This window comes from Pinus tabuliformis, chromosome X (assembly GCF_031772625.1).
Source record: "Pinus tabuliformis cultivar Carrire ecotype Pingquan chromosome X, CPIR1, whole genome shotgun sequence".
Taxonomy (NCBI): domain Eukaryota; kingdom Viridiplantae; phylum Streptophyta; class Pinopsida; order Pinales; family Pinaceae; genus Pinus; species Pinus tabuliformis.
In genome coordinates, this window is record NC_142308.1 from 824,652,165 (window position 1) to 824,667,894 (window position 15,730).

A 15,730-nucleotide genomic window follows, 5' to 3' on the forward strand; every position below is an offset into this window, starting at 1 on the left:
AAAATAAATTTATTTTTCTTCTTTACATTAATTACATAAAATCATGATTACACATGTCATTATGAAGATTGAACCTAGTTACATATTTCAACAGTCGGGGGCTGAAATTCTGGGTTGTTGTTGGGCTATAACTGCTGGACAAGAAGAGACTACTAAAGTTTGCTGAATCATATTGGAAGGTTGACTTGGTGGAAGAGGAAGCTCTTTTGGTCAGGTCTAAGGTCTTGGTCTATCTCAATTTGATTAGCGGAAGAGTTTGATTGGGTTTTCCCCTAGAGAGGGGCTTTAGCCCTGGCTGAGTGCCTACATCTGGGGTTGTTGATCTTCATGTTTTTGTTTTGATGATTGCTTGATGAAAAGAAGATAAAAGAACATAAAGAAGATAATAAGAATACAAGAATAGCACAAATAATTATCAACATAAGAAAATCTCCAGATATTATCGACATATAAGTATTGCCACATATTGTGCTCCAAATTCATGAAGCATAAAACTTAAGATATATGCAGAAATTTATATATAAATATTTATTAAAAGGATGAATTATAGATGATGCTATTACAATTGCGTGTGCCTGGCTTATATACCGCCATGGACACCCTTTGGGAAAGGGCATGATCTTATGATCGTGCCCTTTCGTCTAATTAAAATTAAAATTAAATAATAAATCTAAGTTAACTAATTTTTTACATAACATTGCCTTCCTCTCGAAAGAATGCTTTGTCCTCAAAGCATAAGTAACGACGGATGTTGTTGAAGAATGATTCATTCTCCCAGAAAGCGTCTTCTTCGGGTAAGTCCTTCCACTTGATCAGATATTCTAAGATGATCAAGGTCGCACACTTTAAAAGGTCTTGGATTAATCTCTCAAGTTCCGTTTTTTGGTGATGTGGATATCGGTATGGCTTGATGTTGACAGGGTCTGACCCTGCCTTGACTTCTATTGTATGCTCAATTTCCCTATTAGGTGGCATCTTCATAGGTAGGTCTTGAAATGCTTTTTCATGCTTCCGAATCAAATCTTGTATCTCTGGTGACTCTTCTTTGGTTATATTTGCAGATAACATCTCTAATTGGTGACATTGTACTACATAAGCGGGTGCTTCTTTTCGACTTAGTTTCATCATATGAGATGATGATACAACTTGATTTTCTGGTGCTTGGAATCCGTGTAGCTTGTACTTCTGACCTCCCCATTTGAATTTTATAAATTGTACTTGATGGTTGGCGGCATAAGTACCTAAAGTTCGTAACCATTGGATACTTAAGACTACATCTACTCCTCCTAACAGTACCGTGAAGAATGGAGACTCTAGATTAAAGTCTTGAATCTGCAAATTGACCTTATGGCATTTCCCTACCTTTTCAATCTTCTTACCATTAGCTACCATCACTTTCATGTTTGGTAAGGGAAATGAAAAGATATTGAGTCTCTTTGCCACGGTTGCATCTAAAAAATTGTGTGTGCTTCCAGAGTCGACGAGAACCACTACGTTGTTCTTCTTTATGTGTCCTTTTAACTTTAAAGTCTGAGGTTGTGATATACCTGTCATAGCTGATAATGATACTTGTGGAATACTTCCATTATCTAGTTCTAGTGAGAATTCTGGGGCGTCTTCTGTGTCTTCTATGTCATAATCTTCACTATTTGAATCATTGGTTGCTTCACAATTATATAGGTTCTTTGGTTCTTTTCCTTTAGCACATCTATGTTTGGGGTCCCACTTCTCACGACAGCGTTTACATTTACCCTCTTTTATTCTTTGCATTTCCACATTAGATTTTTCATCTTCACGACGATGTGGTGGAACATATCTTGTATTATTTGAGTCCACATACTGGGGTATCCTTCGTCTTGCATAAGCTTTTTCCGCTGTTGACCAAAATATTGGTTCGGATTTCTTTTCGGTTGTTTTTGCTTTTCGTCTTGCTACTTCTATAGATGTAATGTCATGCATCTCAAGTTCTGCTTGTAAATGGGTTTTGAGTCCCGAGATGTATGATTGAATTAGACGAGATTCTGATAACCCAGGTACTCGTGTTACTAAGGTCTCCCATTCTTGAGTGTATTCATCCACACTTCCTTTTTGTCGTAATTTTATGAGTTTTGAAAACAATTCTTCTTCCTTTACACCTTGGAATCTTTTGAAGAATGCATCTTTAAATTTTCTCCAGCTAATGACGTGTGTTGTCTTTTTCCACCACATATACCAATTATATGCTTCTCCTTCCATTTTCATGGATGCATGCCTGAGCTTTTCGTCATCGTCATTGATGTCATATATCTCAAAGTATTCTTCTGCTTTATTTATCCATGCAACATTGTTTTTTTCGTTTCCATCGAATTTAAGCATCTCGACCTTTGCCCTTCGCTGGTATGTTGCTACTGGTTGAGCGAAAAAAGGGTGTTGATTGGTAAAGTTATCCCAGAGTTGCTTGTTTGTAAAGGCTGTGTTACTCGCTTCTTGGTGGGGTGTCGCTGATTTTTTTGGGGATTCAACTTTGTCATGAGAGTCTGTGGACTTAGTTGAATCTGACGAGATGTGTTCTTGATTCTCTTCACCTTCTTTTAGTAGTTGTTCGGGTGTACAATTCGACCTTTTACACAGACTTTTCAGCATTGTTAAGACCTCTCTGATCCCTGCTTCTGTCTGGACATGGTAATTTTCCATCTTTATTTCTATTCGATTTGTCGTATCGTGAAGATTTTTGATTTCATCAGCTTGCTCCCCAAGCTTGATCTGGAATTCATTTAATCTTTTATTGACCTCATCGTGGTTGCTATTTATCTTATGCTCTGCATCCAACAATTTTTTTTGGAAATCCGCCATTGTCATTGTCGACATTGAGCGGGTTTGCGGGGGCGTGTATTTATTTGCCAGCGAAAATATTTTTCCTTTTTTTATTTATTTTTCCTTTTTTAATCTAAAATAAATTTTATACATATAAATTTTAATTAATTAAATTTATTTCTATATATATAAAACTTTTTAATTAATTAAATTAACTTTTATATATATATATAACTTTTTAATTAATTAAAATAAATTTAATTAGTTAAATTATATATATTATATATAATATATAATATAATTAAATAAAGTTATGTAATATATATATATTACATATATATGAATTAATGATATAACTATATTATATATATTATATATTACCACCGAACAGTCAGGTTCGCTGACGGCACCCGTTAACTATTTAGAAAATCGAACTATATTATTATATATTATATATTACATAACAATTCACATGTCACAAACTTGAATTTTATTCCACAGATGAAGTCCGAATTGCTTTCCAAATGGTCGAGAATAGATGCCAATATATAGTTGTTTCCATGTTCGAAAAGGTGCCTCTAAAGGTTGAGCCAAATTGTCATCAGGAGGACCGACTTGGAGGTTAGGATTTGACCAAAAGATACATACAAATTTAATTTTTCTTTTCTTTTAAATGTCCAAATGGGACATGACAAAAGTAATTTTGACTCTTTACAACATCATACATTATGAAGACCGAACCTTTATACAATTCCAACACTTCCTCTTTACTATGGAGGTATTCATAATTACTCATTGGGATATTTTCAAGTTTAAGACTTCTGTAAGATGTTTTTCCATGATTCTGGTGTCTAGGATAGAATCTTAAATCACTGACACTACCAAGCCAAGAATCACAACGAAGCTACTTTGCACAACAAAACAATATACAACAATAAATCTACTAGTGCACAAAATGTACACAAATTTTTACACGATTTTGTACAATAACCCAGTGTTCATTATATTAATCAAACTAAATAATACAACAGTCTAGGGCTCCTGTACCAGGGATAATAGCCCTCAAATATCCACAAGTACAAGAATACAAAATACAAGATAATCTGACGGTCTAGCTAATGTAGTCGACAATCACAACTTCTTTGTCATATCCTATACACATGCGGGTCTTTCGCTTCCATTCTACAACACTTGCCTCTATCAATGCTCCAAGTCCATCAGGCCACTGAATCTTGGCTATCCAATCTACTCTCTCATTGATCGTTAGTCCATCAACACATCAACATATCGACACTCCTGTCGAATTGTTCACAACTCTGCTTGTGAACAACTCACAATTGCCCACTGCTACTCCTCAGCTACTCAGGGACTTCTTCCCTCTATAGTCTTCCTACGGTTTCCCAATGAAGACTAACATAGGGTAGTAGGGTTGCCACCTATCACCATCAGATGTCACTTCTCCAATGATGAACAAATGCTCCAACAATTTGCTCCTTTGGCTAGCCAAACCTTGAGCTCCAACTTGCCTCCTCTGGTAGCTTCCTTAGTCCATCAAGGAGCTAATTTGGCTACCAAAACTTCACCCAACTCACAGTTGTGTAAAGTCCTTCTTGTCAATTGCTGTAGGGCTGCTTTGGACACCTACTTGTTGCCCTCCACCAACCACAAGATGCCCAATACCTTAAGCTCTAATCTGCCTCCTCTAGTAGCCTCCTTAGTCCATCAAGGAGCTACTTAGGCTACCAAAACGTCACCCAACTCACAATTGTCCAAAATCCTTCTTGTCAACTGCTCTAGGGCTACTTTGGACATCCACTTGTTGCCCTTCACCAACGACAAGATTCCCAATAGCTTTGTGCAAACATGGACCACCATCCAACTAGCAATCAACTCTAGAAAAATACATCAAAACACATACCTCTGCAAGACCTTAAGGGATGATGTCTTCCTTTGTAATTCTGGTCATTGGTTAGGGCTTGTTAGTAGGCTGCTACAACCCCTCTCCTTCACTCCCAAACATGTTGAAGAAAGTAACTAGTGTCGGTCTTCATAATTGTATTTGAGTCATATTGTAATGTATTTGTCAAAAGAAAGAAAAATAAATTTTATTGTAAAAGAAATTGACTTATTAAAGCATGGGTTTTATGCTTGGGTCAATAGTTAATAGGTCAAAGGCTCCATTGTAGGCTTCTAGGGTTTATGTCAAGAGTCCTTGTCATTGTCATAATGTAATAGACCCTTTCTTGGGCTTTGTTTATCATGAAAAAAAAATTATCTTTATGTAATTTAGGTCATAAAGGCCTCCTCCAACAAGTCGACCTCAAAGAAGGAAAAGTCGGCCTAAATGCGAGCCAAAATCCACTATATAAAGGCAACAACTCAACCTCATTTGGAGAATAAGACAAGCAAGTTCGATTTGCAGTTGCTGGAGAAGAAAAAGGAGAGGAAATATCTAAGGAGAAGGAGAAAACCTTAGTGAAGAAGGAGACACTTGTCTAGCAAAAGAAGTCAAATTTCTCTTTCTTCTGCCACATGTGCGAATTTTTGGGTTGTTGCTGGAGGGCCGAAATTTCAGATCTGTAGTAGGGTCGAAATTCTAGAAGCTGGGGGTCGAAATTCTAGAAGCTGGGGGCCGAAATTCTGTGTTGTAGTTGGGTTGAAGCTGATAGACAAGAAGAGACTACTGAAGTTTGCATAATCATCTTGGAAGGTGACTTGGTGGAGTGAGGAAGGTATTTTGGTCTAGTCAAAGGTCTTGGTTTGTCTCAATTTGATTTGAATCTACTAGTGGAAGAGTTTGATTGGGTTTTCCCCTTCATAGGGGTTTTAGCCTTGGCTGAGTGCCTACTTCTGGTGTCATTGATCTTCATGTTTTGATTTGATGATTGCTTGATGAGAAGAAGATAAAGAAGAACATAAAGAAAACTAATAAGAATAAAAGAATATCACAAGTAATTGTCAATATAAGAAAATCTTTCTGCCTTTTTGATTTTCTAACATGGTATCAGAGCTAAGGTGAAGGAAGGAAGAAAAAGGCAACTTGAAGGTTTATTGAAGGAAGGAAGGAAGGATCAAAGAAAATGTTCAAGACAAGATCATAAGTAAAAGGATTATTAAAGGGAATAATCTACATCTAGAAAATCTATGGAAACTTCAATGAAGACAAAAAATAAGCTAGAAGGGGCCACCAACTATAGAGCATGGAAGAAGAGGATGGATCTCATCCTTGCAAAACACAAAGTATTGGATTTTGTTCAAGGAAAGGTGAAGGAACCCACAGATGATGCAGGAAAAGAAAAATACAAGGAGACAAACATCTTAGCTATGAATTTTATTGTAGATGGAGTAAAGGACAACCAAATTCCCTATATATCCAATATAGACACTGCAAAAGGGATGTATGAAGCTCTTTCCAAACTATTCACCATCAAGAACATTGCACAAGTTGCTAGCATGAAGAATGAACTAAGAACAATGAAGATGACAAAAGATGACACAATATCTTCATATTTTGGGAGGATCTCCCGAATAAGAGATGAGCTCCAAGCTATTGATGAAATCATACCAGCTAAAGAACTTGTGATTGCTGCTCTACTAGGTCTACCAAAAGGGAAGAAGGAGAAGAGTGAAGCCTTTAGGGACTGTTTTTGGGCCAATTACCTCACACATGTGACTGCAGCTAGTGTTTTTGGCATCTGCAATGAGGAATTGCAGATCTTGAAGGAGCCAAGTTATAGCATAAGGAAAGATCATTTTGCTAGCCGAAATCACAAGAAGAAGAGTTCAAGACAAGCAAAGGAGTGAAAGTACTGAAATTTGCATTCATCATATCACACGTGCTGCTAGGGTTTCCGAAGCAAGGGCCGAAATAGAAGGAAGATAGGTTGAAGTTGCAGTCAAGGTACTAGAAGACTAAATTTGAAGACAAGGAAGGAGTAGATATTTAGACTTGGCAAAAGAAGCAAGGTTGACTTGGTCTTGGAGGAGTTTTTGGTCTGGAGTCTAGGTCTTGGAATTCGTCAATTGAAGATTCTATAAGAAGAAGAATTCTTGTGGGTTTTCCTCTTAGATTGGAGAGGTTTTGGCCCTGGCTGATCGCCTATATCTTGTGTCCTTTGTCTTTTTGTTCTTTATGGTTTGGTAGCCGTTTGATGAAGAAAACACCAATAAAAATCATATTAAAAAAGAAGATAATCAAGATAAGTAAAAATACTCCACAATCAGTTATCAAATAAGAGAAATCATCCTACATTGCTACCCCTGTATTTCTTAAAATGGTATCAGAGCTAAGGTGACAAGTCAAGAAAGGGAAACTAAATAAAGGACCGAAACACTAGAAGATCATCAAGGACATCAATCATGAAGAAGGACCATTCATTTCTAAAAGAAATACAAGGACATGGATCACATCATCATCTTGAAGGAAGTCTCTAAAGAAGTCTTCAAAATCCTAACTCGCTCCATCATCATCTCAAGAAGAAGGGAGGCCGAAGAGATCAAGATTAATTTTCTAAGCTATAATTCCTCTCACTTGTGGAGAAATTAGGGCATCCACCATAAAAGTAACACTGAATTACAATCAAACTCTAGAGCCAAAATCTAGAGTCAGATTAAGTTAAGTTGCAGGCCGAGATCTTGAAGAAAAGAAGTCTACCATCAAGATCTTTTGAAGACCAAAATTCATTGCAAGGAGGAGCAAAAGTTTGGATTATTTGCATAGTTGCATGAAGTCAAACCTACAAACAACCACATATCCGAGATTCTGAGGTAAATATAATTATCTTGAAGTCTCCATTCAAGAGCTAAGATTTTGCAAACATTTGATAAAGGAAACTCCAAAAGGAAGCATCAATCCAAATCCATTATGGATACAAAAACTTGCTAAAAGTTTGAAGCATAGATCTCTCTATCCCCATGATAGCATAAATCTCATCTTCAAAGATGTGTCCTTGTGACACTGCTACTCTACTCTACTTACAAGTTCAAATCTTGTGGTGACTGAGTTAATATGGCACAAAAATGCAGTCACCAATATCATATATATTCTCTGAAAAATATCCTTTCGCTATAAATAGGTTTGAAAGATCTAAGGAAGCAAGCCTGAAACAAGCTAGTCATCAATCAAATGTCAAAATGGTATCATCACTAGAGAGAAACATTGATATGCTTATAATTGTCAGTTTTGCATGAAAGACCTAAGGACAATAATCCAAGGTCAGTGACAATCATATACTTGAAAGAAGCAACAAAAGAGTACAATGAAGAATATCTCACCCCATAACAGATCAAAGAATATGACATCTGGAATTGTAGTGATCGTAAGAAAGGTAAGTAACCATAAGGTATGTATGGTATATTTTAAGATGTTTAGGGTTGAAGATATGATCCTATGGTTCTTTAGTATTCTAGGGAAAGGGATGAACCCTAGCATGACATAAAGAAGGAAAAGAATATGATATAGTGTTTGAACTTACGAAGCCCTAGGATGACCTCATGAGTACATGAAAACCCTAGAAATAAATCTTGATATCATGTTTTGGTATTGTATACTTTGCTTGGGGTGCCTGTTAATAAATATTGCAGGTACAAGAACTGAAGTTGGATGGCTTGAGCCTTTGCTTTAGGAAACATGATGAAAGAAGGAAATTGTATGACTATGAATGTCTGGAGAGAAGGGTGGAAAAGGCCTCCATGGCAATCAAACATTAATATGGGATGCCTCATTTTAGGAGATGGCATCATGATACATACAATTGAAGAAAGAGCTCTTGACATCATTATAGAATCTTGAAAGACAGCTGAAGTAAAAATCTATAACAGTCATCGTGAGTAACTCATGGTAACCTCATTAAAAAGCATAAGTAATGCCTATGAATTGAAGAAAGTCATCTAGCATAGAAAGAGCTCATCATATATCATCATCATAAGTAAGGAGCATTTGCAGAATGAGGATAATGCAGATCCTCCACTAGAATCTTCACTAGAAGGTTCACCTCTCTTGAAAGAAGCAAGTGTCTCATTGAGAGTTGCATCTTGTATGGATTCATGGGATGATGGTATGATAACAAAGAAGTAAAGCAGGTCAAGATGCTTGAAGAACTTACAATCAAGGAAGCTGCCGAAGGAAGTCTAGATGACCAAAAATAAGAAATGAGTTGTTTATGCATGTATTTGATAAAATTGAGTCATGTCATATAATTGCAGATAACATGGATAAATGTTATACCTCATAAGCATGATAAAAAAAAGGGATTTCCTCCTTTGGAAGAATGCATGAAGGCATGATTCACACATTGACTAGATAAAATCAACATAATAAATCCTCATATGGAATATGAGGTAGTTGACAAAGTGAAGGAACTATGGATGGAAGTTCATGAGGAGCAATATGTGAAGAAAGTAAGGAGAGATCATGAAAGATGCAACTATGCTCACATGGAGAAGGAAGTCAACATCCGATAACTGGAAGATTTGACCATGACATCTCCATGGAAAAGGTATGAAGACTTTGATGGAGTCTGGAAAAGAAGGAGACCCTTGACATTGTATATCTTGGAGATGTGTCAATATGTATGCAAGATGTTGATGTTGCAACAAGCACAGGTCATGATGTAAGCCCATCACAAAGGTAATGTTAATTTGATGTTCGTTTTTTAATTTTTGAACAATATCTGGATGGGCTAATGCAAGGCTACTGAAGGAGGAGTTGTGGATGTCACCCACAATTGGTACTTATGTGCTAGGATGAAAGATCTTGAATAAAACATGATGTGAAGAAGGTAGCTGTATGAAGGAAAACTCGATATGGATTAATGAATCACTTTCCAATTAAAGAAAGGATGACATGACTGAAATGATTCATGGATGAAAGTGATGGATAATCAATGCCCTACAAAGAAGTCCCAAAAGATGAAGGCTCCATACTGATAAAAATGAAATTCATGACATCGAAAGGAGGAACTCTTCAAGCAGTTGAAGGTACCATGATCTCCACCGAAGAACAAATGAGCTACTGAAAGAAAGTCCCTAGTTAGAGGGAGCTTGGGTACATTCCTTTTATGGAATGGGTTGGTCATCCCTGGTTAAGAGGGAGTGACAAATATAGTTGTCTACTTCATGTGTCATGCACTAGACCGAGACTAATATTTGTAAGTCTTAGTGAAGGCCATGAGGAGAGATGGACGCATCATTCTTGTCTTCACTTTGGAAGAAAGAATGGAGGATTGGGTAAGGATATGGCATCCGATACTCTTTGAGGATGTGGTAGGGTATCCAAGATAAGAGTAGTTGTGGACGACTGATATTCTTTGAGGATTGGGAATCCAAGATAAGAATAGTCCTAGAAGGACATACCCTAAGAGAACCTCGGTGGGGTATGTTCCTTGAAAGACAATGATGGATGTGGTAGGGTATCCAAGATAAGAGTAGTTGTGGACGACCGATATTCTTTGAGGATTGGGAATCCAAGATAAGAATAGTCCTAGAAGGACATACCCTAAGAGAACCTCGGTGGGGTATGTTCCTTGAAAGACAATGATGAATGTGTCTATAAATCATTTGGTCTTGCCATCATTGAGCTCTGATCTTGTGGAGAGATAGAGTTGTTAGTAAAGGCCTTGCTATGTAACACTGATGGATGATATGATGCTAAACAAATGGGTTACCAATTTGACTATTCTTATGATACTTCATCAGATTGAGAATGTCCAAGTACCTTGCATGGATTATGAATACCTCTCTAGTTAAGAGGGAGTGTTGAAATATGTAACTATGTCCAGTCTTCATAATGACATGTAATCATGATTTTATGTATTTGATGTAATGAGAAAAATAAATTTATTATTATTGATCTTGAGGCATGGGTTTCATGCTCAAGGAATTTTTTTTTTAGGTCAAACTCCCATTGACAACTTCTAGGGCTTGTCATTGAGTCTACAAGTCTAGGGAATCATTGTCATGTATAAAAGACCCTTCTTGGGCATGTTACATATTGTAAAGAAATTTATTTGAGTCAAAGATAGAGTCAAAAGACCCTCCAAGATCGTGTCTTAGTGCTTCAAGTAAGTTGGCCTTTAAAAGGAGCAGTCAACCTACATAAGATGACATGTTGAAGTTGTGGTATTTAATATGAGAGTGGATGGAATTCTCATGAGTGGTGGATAAGATATATGATATATTGTAAAGTGAAGGTTTTGAAAAAGAAAAGAAAAAGAGGGTTTGGTATATTATTTATATGTTATGAGTTATATGCATTGAATTCATTTCTTGAAGACCGTGCTGGTGTATATGTGAAGATGGGCATAATATTGAAATCTTATATATATTGAAGCCATGATGCATGCTTTGTGTTGCGAATATGTGCATTGAGTTCTCCTTATGAGAACCATAAAATCATTCACAAGAGAGTTTGAATAGTTGGACGAAGGACTCAACATTATTTCTTGAACAAAATTAAGTGCCTCCACAAAAGTTCAGTTCACTAGGAGGTTTGTGCAACATTGTGAAGTCAGCCAAGAAGGCCCATCTAGTGATTTAGTGCACCCCGTCATTGTTGCTATATTGCTGGGGCACTGTGAACATGTTTTGTTTACCCTCATTCCAGTCAGCTTATTTAAACAAGTCTTCTATCTAAAAATGGTGAACATTGAAAAATTATTAGAGTTATTGAAGATATTGATACATTCTACTATTCATAATACACTAAAAATAAGCAAAACCACTCTTGCTGATATTCAAATATGCCTACAAGATGCACATGAAAAGATTGAATTTTTGTAGCTAGAATCTTAGTTCCAACGAGATGAATTAAAACATAAGAGTTGTCATTTTGAACTGTTTTTTTGTTCAGAAACGACAATAGAGGACACATAAATTAGGCTTCAAGCTAGGGCAAAACCCCTCCAAGGGGAAAACCCAGAAAATCTTCTCTTCTTAGAATCTGCTTCATTTAAGACACAAAGACCCAAACCCTAGACCAATCCCTTCTCCAAGTACCAAGTCAGCCCCTCAAATAAGTCCTTCCTTGAACTTGCATCAACCAACTACAACCTGCAACTATTACCTCGGTGCTGCCCCTTGTTCTGCAATTTCAGCCAATGCACTCGGTTTTGTAGCTTTAGTTTGTTCCGCACCCAGTTATGCACCTTTGTCCTGTTCCGCACTCGGTTCTGTACCTTCAACTTGTTTTGCACCTGGTCTTGTACTGTCGCCCTGTTCTGTACCCAGTTCTGTGCCTTCGGCCTATCCTGCACCCTGTTTTGTACCTTTCGCCTCTTCCACACCTGATTCTGCACCTTCGACCCGTTCTGCACTCGGTTCTGTACCTTCGGCCTATTTCATACTTGGTTATGTACCTTTGACATGTTCTGCACCTAGTTTTGTATCTTCGACCTGTTCCGCACACAGTTTTGTACCTACGACCTGTTCCGCACACGGATTTGTACCTACAACATGTTCAATACCTTTCAAGAGAGATCGAGCTTCTTGAGTGAGTGAGTGCCAAATGAGGTCGAACTGCTCCCTTTATATAGCCTTCTCAAGGAGTTGCATTCAATCCTTTGGGTCGACTTGTAACTACCATGGCCAACTTGTAGTTTTCGAGTTTCCTAGACTTTCTAGACTAAAAAATAATTCTTTTTACATTTACAAATTGTTAGTTTTTGGTAGCATCGGATGTGCTCTAGCCATCAAAATTGGTGGAGAGGCTAAGGCACATGATTTCTAAAGAACCCAGAAGTTGTTTAGTGAAATTCCACCTGGATTGTATCTTATTAAAATAATTAATATTTTTAATGGGGTTCCTAAATCTAAGCTTAGGAAAATTAAAGTATTAATGGGTAGTAATCAAAATATGGGTGAGAATGTTCTAGAAAGTGGATCAAGTCAAATTTTAATCTTAGCCTTTGATTAGAGACTTAATCTCGACTGTTGAAGTCTCAACGAAAAAAGTATAAGGAGGCTTGGGGTTCATTTAGAAACACACAGTGAGAATGAATTGATCTAGAGTTTAAATTTTCTGGGGATAGGATGCTGAGAAGTTCGAACGAAGTGATCATTCTGCAACAGAGGGGCAGGGATAGTTCGAGAATAGTGGAGGCAGCGCAGCACCTGGAGGGACTGACGTTGGGCCAGTCTGGGCCCACGCAGGCTTGACGCTTAACTAGGGAGAGCCAACGTAGAGGAGAAGTTGCCTTCACGCAGAAATCTAGAATTGTGCAACAACCGGGAGAGGTTGATGCAGGGCTTACGTAGGGCCAGTGCAGAGATAGCCGGGGGTTTGCCAATTTTGCTGCCGGATCAATCGGAAACTATCGGGTGAAGTGAGGTAATCTCACTCATTTTTCCGCCATTATATTTTTCTCTGTAACTGGATTGTCGGGAGGGCATCTAGCATTGTATTCAGAACCACTGCTTAATAATATAAAACCCTCAGAGCTGTTGCACCAGTTTTCCCGCATTGGGTTTTTCTGGGGACTATTTTGTCCAAAAATAACGGTGTCCTATGTATCTTGTTCTTTGCTCAGTTTCTTGTTTCATGTAATCAAATTAAATTGGTGTAGGCTGCAGAAGTAATTTACTTCAGTATTTTTCAGAAAATAACTTGATAATGTATATTAAAATCAAGTAGGAGAAGTAAATTCAGTTTTACTGCAGTAGGGGTTCCTTGAGTGTAGGAATTTTCACACAAATTGCCCAGAAGGGTATTATAAACATGGTGTTGACTCCTTTGACTCATGACAATAAATCCTAAGACCTAACAAACACTAGAAGCACGAAGAACATGCTTTTACCTAGAAGTCCATCAATAATGAACATGAAACCCATGCTTTATAATATCATTTTTTTCTTTTCTTCTTTTGTTTGTTACATAGGATACATATTGAAATGAGTACGAGAATTATGAAGACCAAAACTAGTTATACATTTTTCAACATTCCATACTCCTAGGTAATAAGGGACTGATCTATTTGGTTGGTGATCAAATCAAAATTTAACTAGGTTATCTCTCTCTAATTCGACCCTTTGAAGGCCAAGCTAGAAAATTAGGGCTTGGTATGAATCCCTAGGCAAGAGGAATTTTGGTGGTTGGAGAGCCTAAATATCAAGAGGATAATATTTGTCACAAAATATATCCTTTTGGTGGGCATTCGCTTCAATTTCATCCATAAATTTCCTTTTTGTATTTGTTTTTGTGAGAGGGAAACCTTTAGTTCTCCTTCCTTCAACTTAAGGGCTTCTTTGAAGGTTTCATGAGCTGTGGCATTGCTAATATACATTGTAAGAAACCTTTTCTCTTAACCTTAACCTTGAGTTACTCCAACACTCATCAAATTTACCAAACCCTAGGTCTTGTGCCCTTATTTCTAGGCCCCTTTATTGAAAGCAAATTGCTTCCTTGTGAAGCATTGGGCATAGAATGTGTCTTTCTTGAAGAGTTCCTAGCGAGATTGTTAAAATTGGCAACTAGGGCCAAACTCCATGTGTGTCACCTCATTTATGGCAGCTAATATTTTTCCTAGGTTCCTCTTGTCGAGAGGTTTAGTATTGATCTAAAGATCATCCGATTACGACAAGTATTTATGGAGATATGAATTTATTTGTGTTTACTTGACAAATTGTCAAGGTCAGCCAGCAGTTAAATGTGTGGTACACATGCCCAGTGTTGATATAATTACAAGAGAGGTTGATTCATTTTCTCATCATCTCATCTCTTCTCTCTCCTAGTCTCTTGGGTATGCATAGGAGGAAGAAGACTCTCACTTGGGAAGAAGAAAGAGGATGCAGTTAGGGCAGCAAACTGTGATGTGGAAGGAGGAGGACGCAGAAAGGTACAGCAACACGTTTTGGGTGCTAGAGGACTGCGTTGACCAGCGTATAGGCTCCCTTGACTGCGGATTTGTGTGGGGAGTCTCTCTCTTGCTAGCCACAGTTCAGATCAGCCTTGTTGACCTCTGTTTGACCACTGTTTTGGGGCAGCGTTGACTGGTTAGGGCTGACTGCAGGAGCTGATATATTGACTGCTGTTTTGACCATGTTTTGAGGACTGTTTTGGGCTGCTACTTATTGCTGTTGAAGACTGAGTTCTTCAATTTGACTAGAAGTCAATCCGGGGCTGTTTGACCAAGTTTGACTTTGCTGATCTAGGGTTTGCTGCTGCTGATATAAAATTACAGAATTCTGATTTTGTACTATTTCTCTCTGCTGAACTATTGAAGATAAAAGAAGATTTGATCAAAGGGTTTCCCCGCATTGGGGTTTGTCCCTGCCTAGCTGCCACATCTTGTGTTTCTTGTCTTGGCTTGTTTTCTGTCAATCGTTTAATGTTCTATCTGCACTTTATTTAATGTATATATGATTGCTAATATCTGGTTAATAAGAAGAAAAGAAGTAAATTGCTCTAAGCATAGAACATACCATAATTTAACAATACCATATGAAACTAATGTTTAATTGATCATTAAAGTAGTTATCTGTTGAAGAGAAACTTAATTCTAGCATGTGCCGTAGAAAATCAACACTTTCTAAGATGTAGGTTGCATAAAACATGAAAACGCATGAGTTTATGGAAACATGACCCCCAAATTTTGGAAACATTGAAACAATATTTAAAAATATAGAAAAATATATAAAGTTCTCTGTGGTTATTTTATGAATTATAAAGTTATATTTTAATTTTTTTATACCTGCAATTTTCCAGCAGTGCTTGTATCAGTGTTCAAAACATCATGTCAGTGAAAATATCGCCGAACGTCCAGGAAATAATATCGGCAGCATTGGAAAATTATCGTAAAATATCGGCAAAATAAGAAAATACAAAAATATGAAAAAATGTCAAAAAATTACTTTTATACGACTCTGCTCATGGCCTGGTTATATTTTTGATTGTCACATGTTAATATTGCGATATTTATTAAAAAATCACAGTATCTTCTTCAAA

At 37.2% G+C, this 15,730-nt stretch overlaps 1 protein-coding gene across 2 annotated transcripts in view; it reads left to right on the forward strand.

Annotated features, from left to right (window-relative positions):
• LOC149142308 (chromatin modification-related protein EAF1 B-like) overlaps positions 1-15,730 on the forward strand; it is a 185,353-nt gene that overhangs the window by 164,808 nt on the left and 4,815 nt on the right. The gene's annotated exons all lie outside the window — the stretch shown is intronic.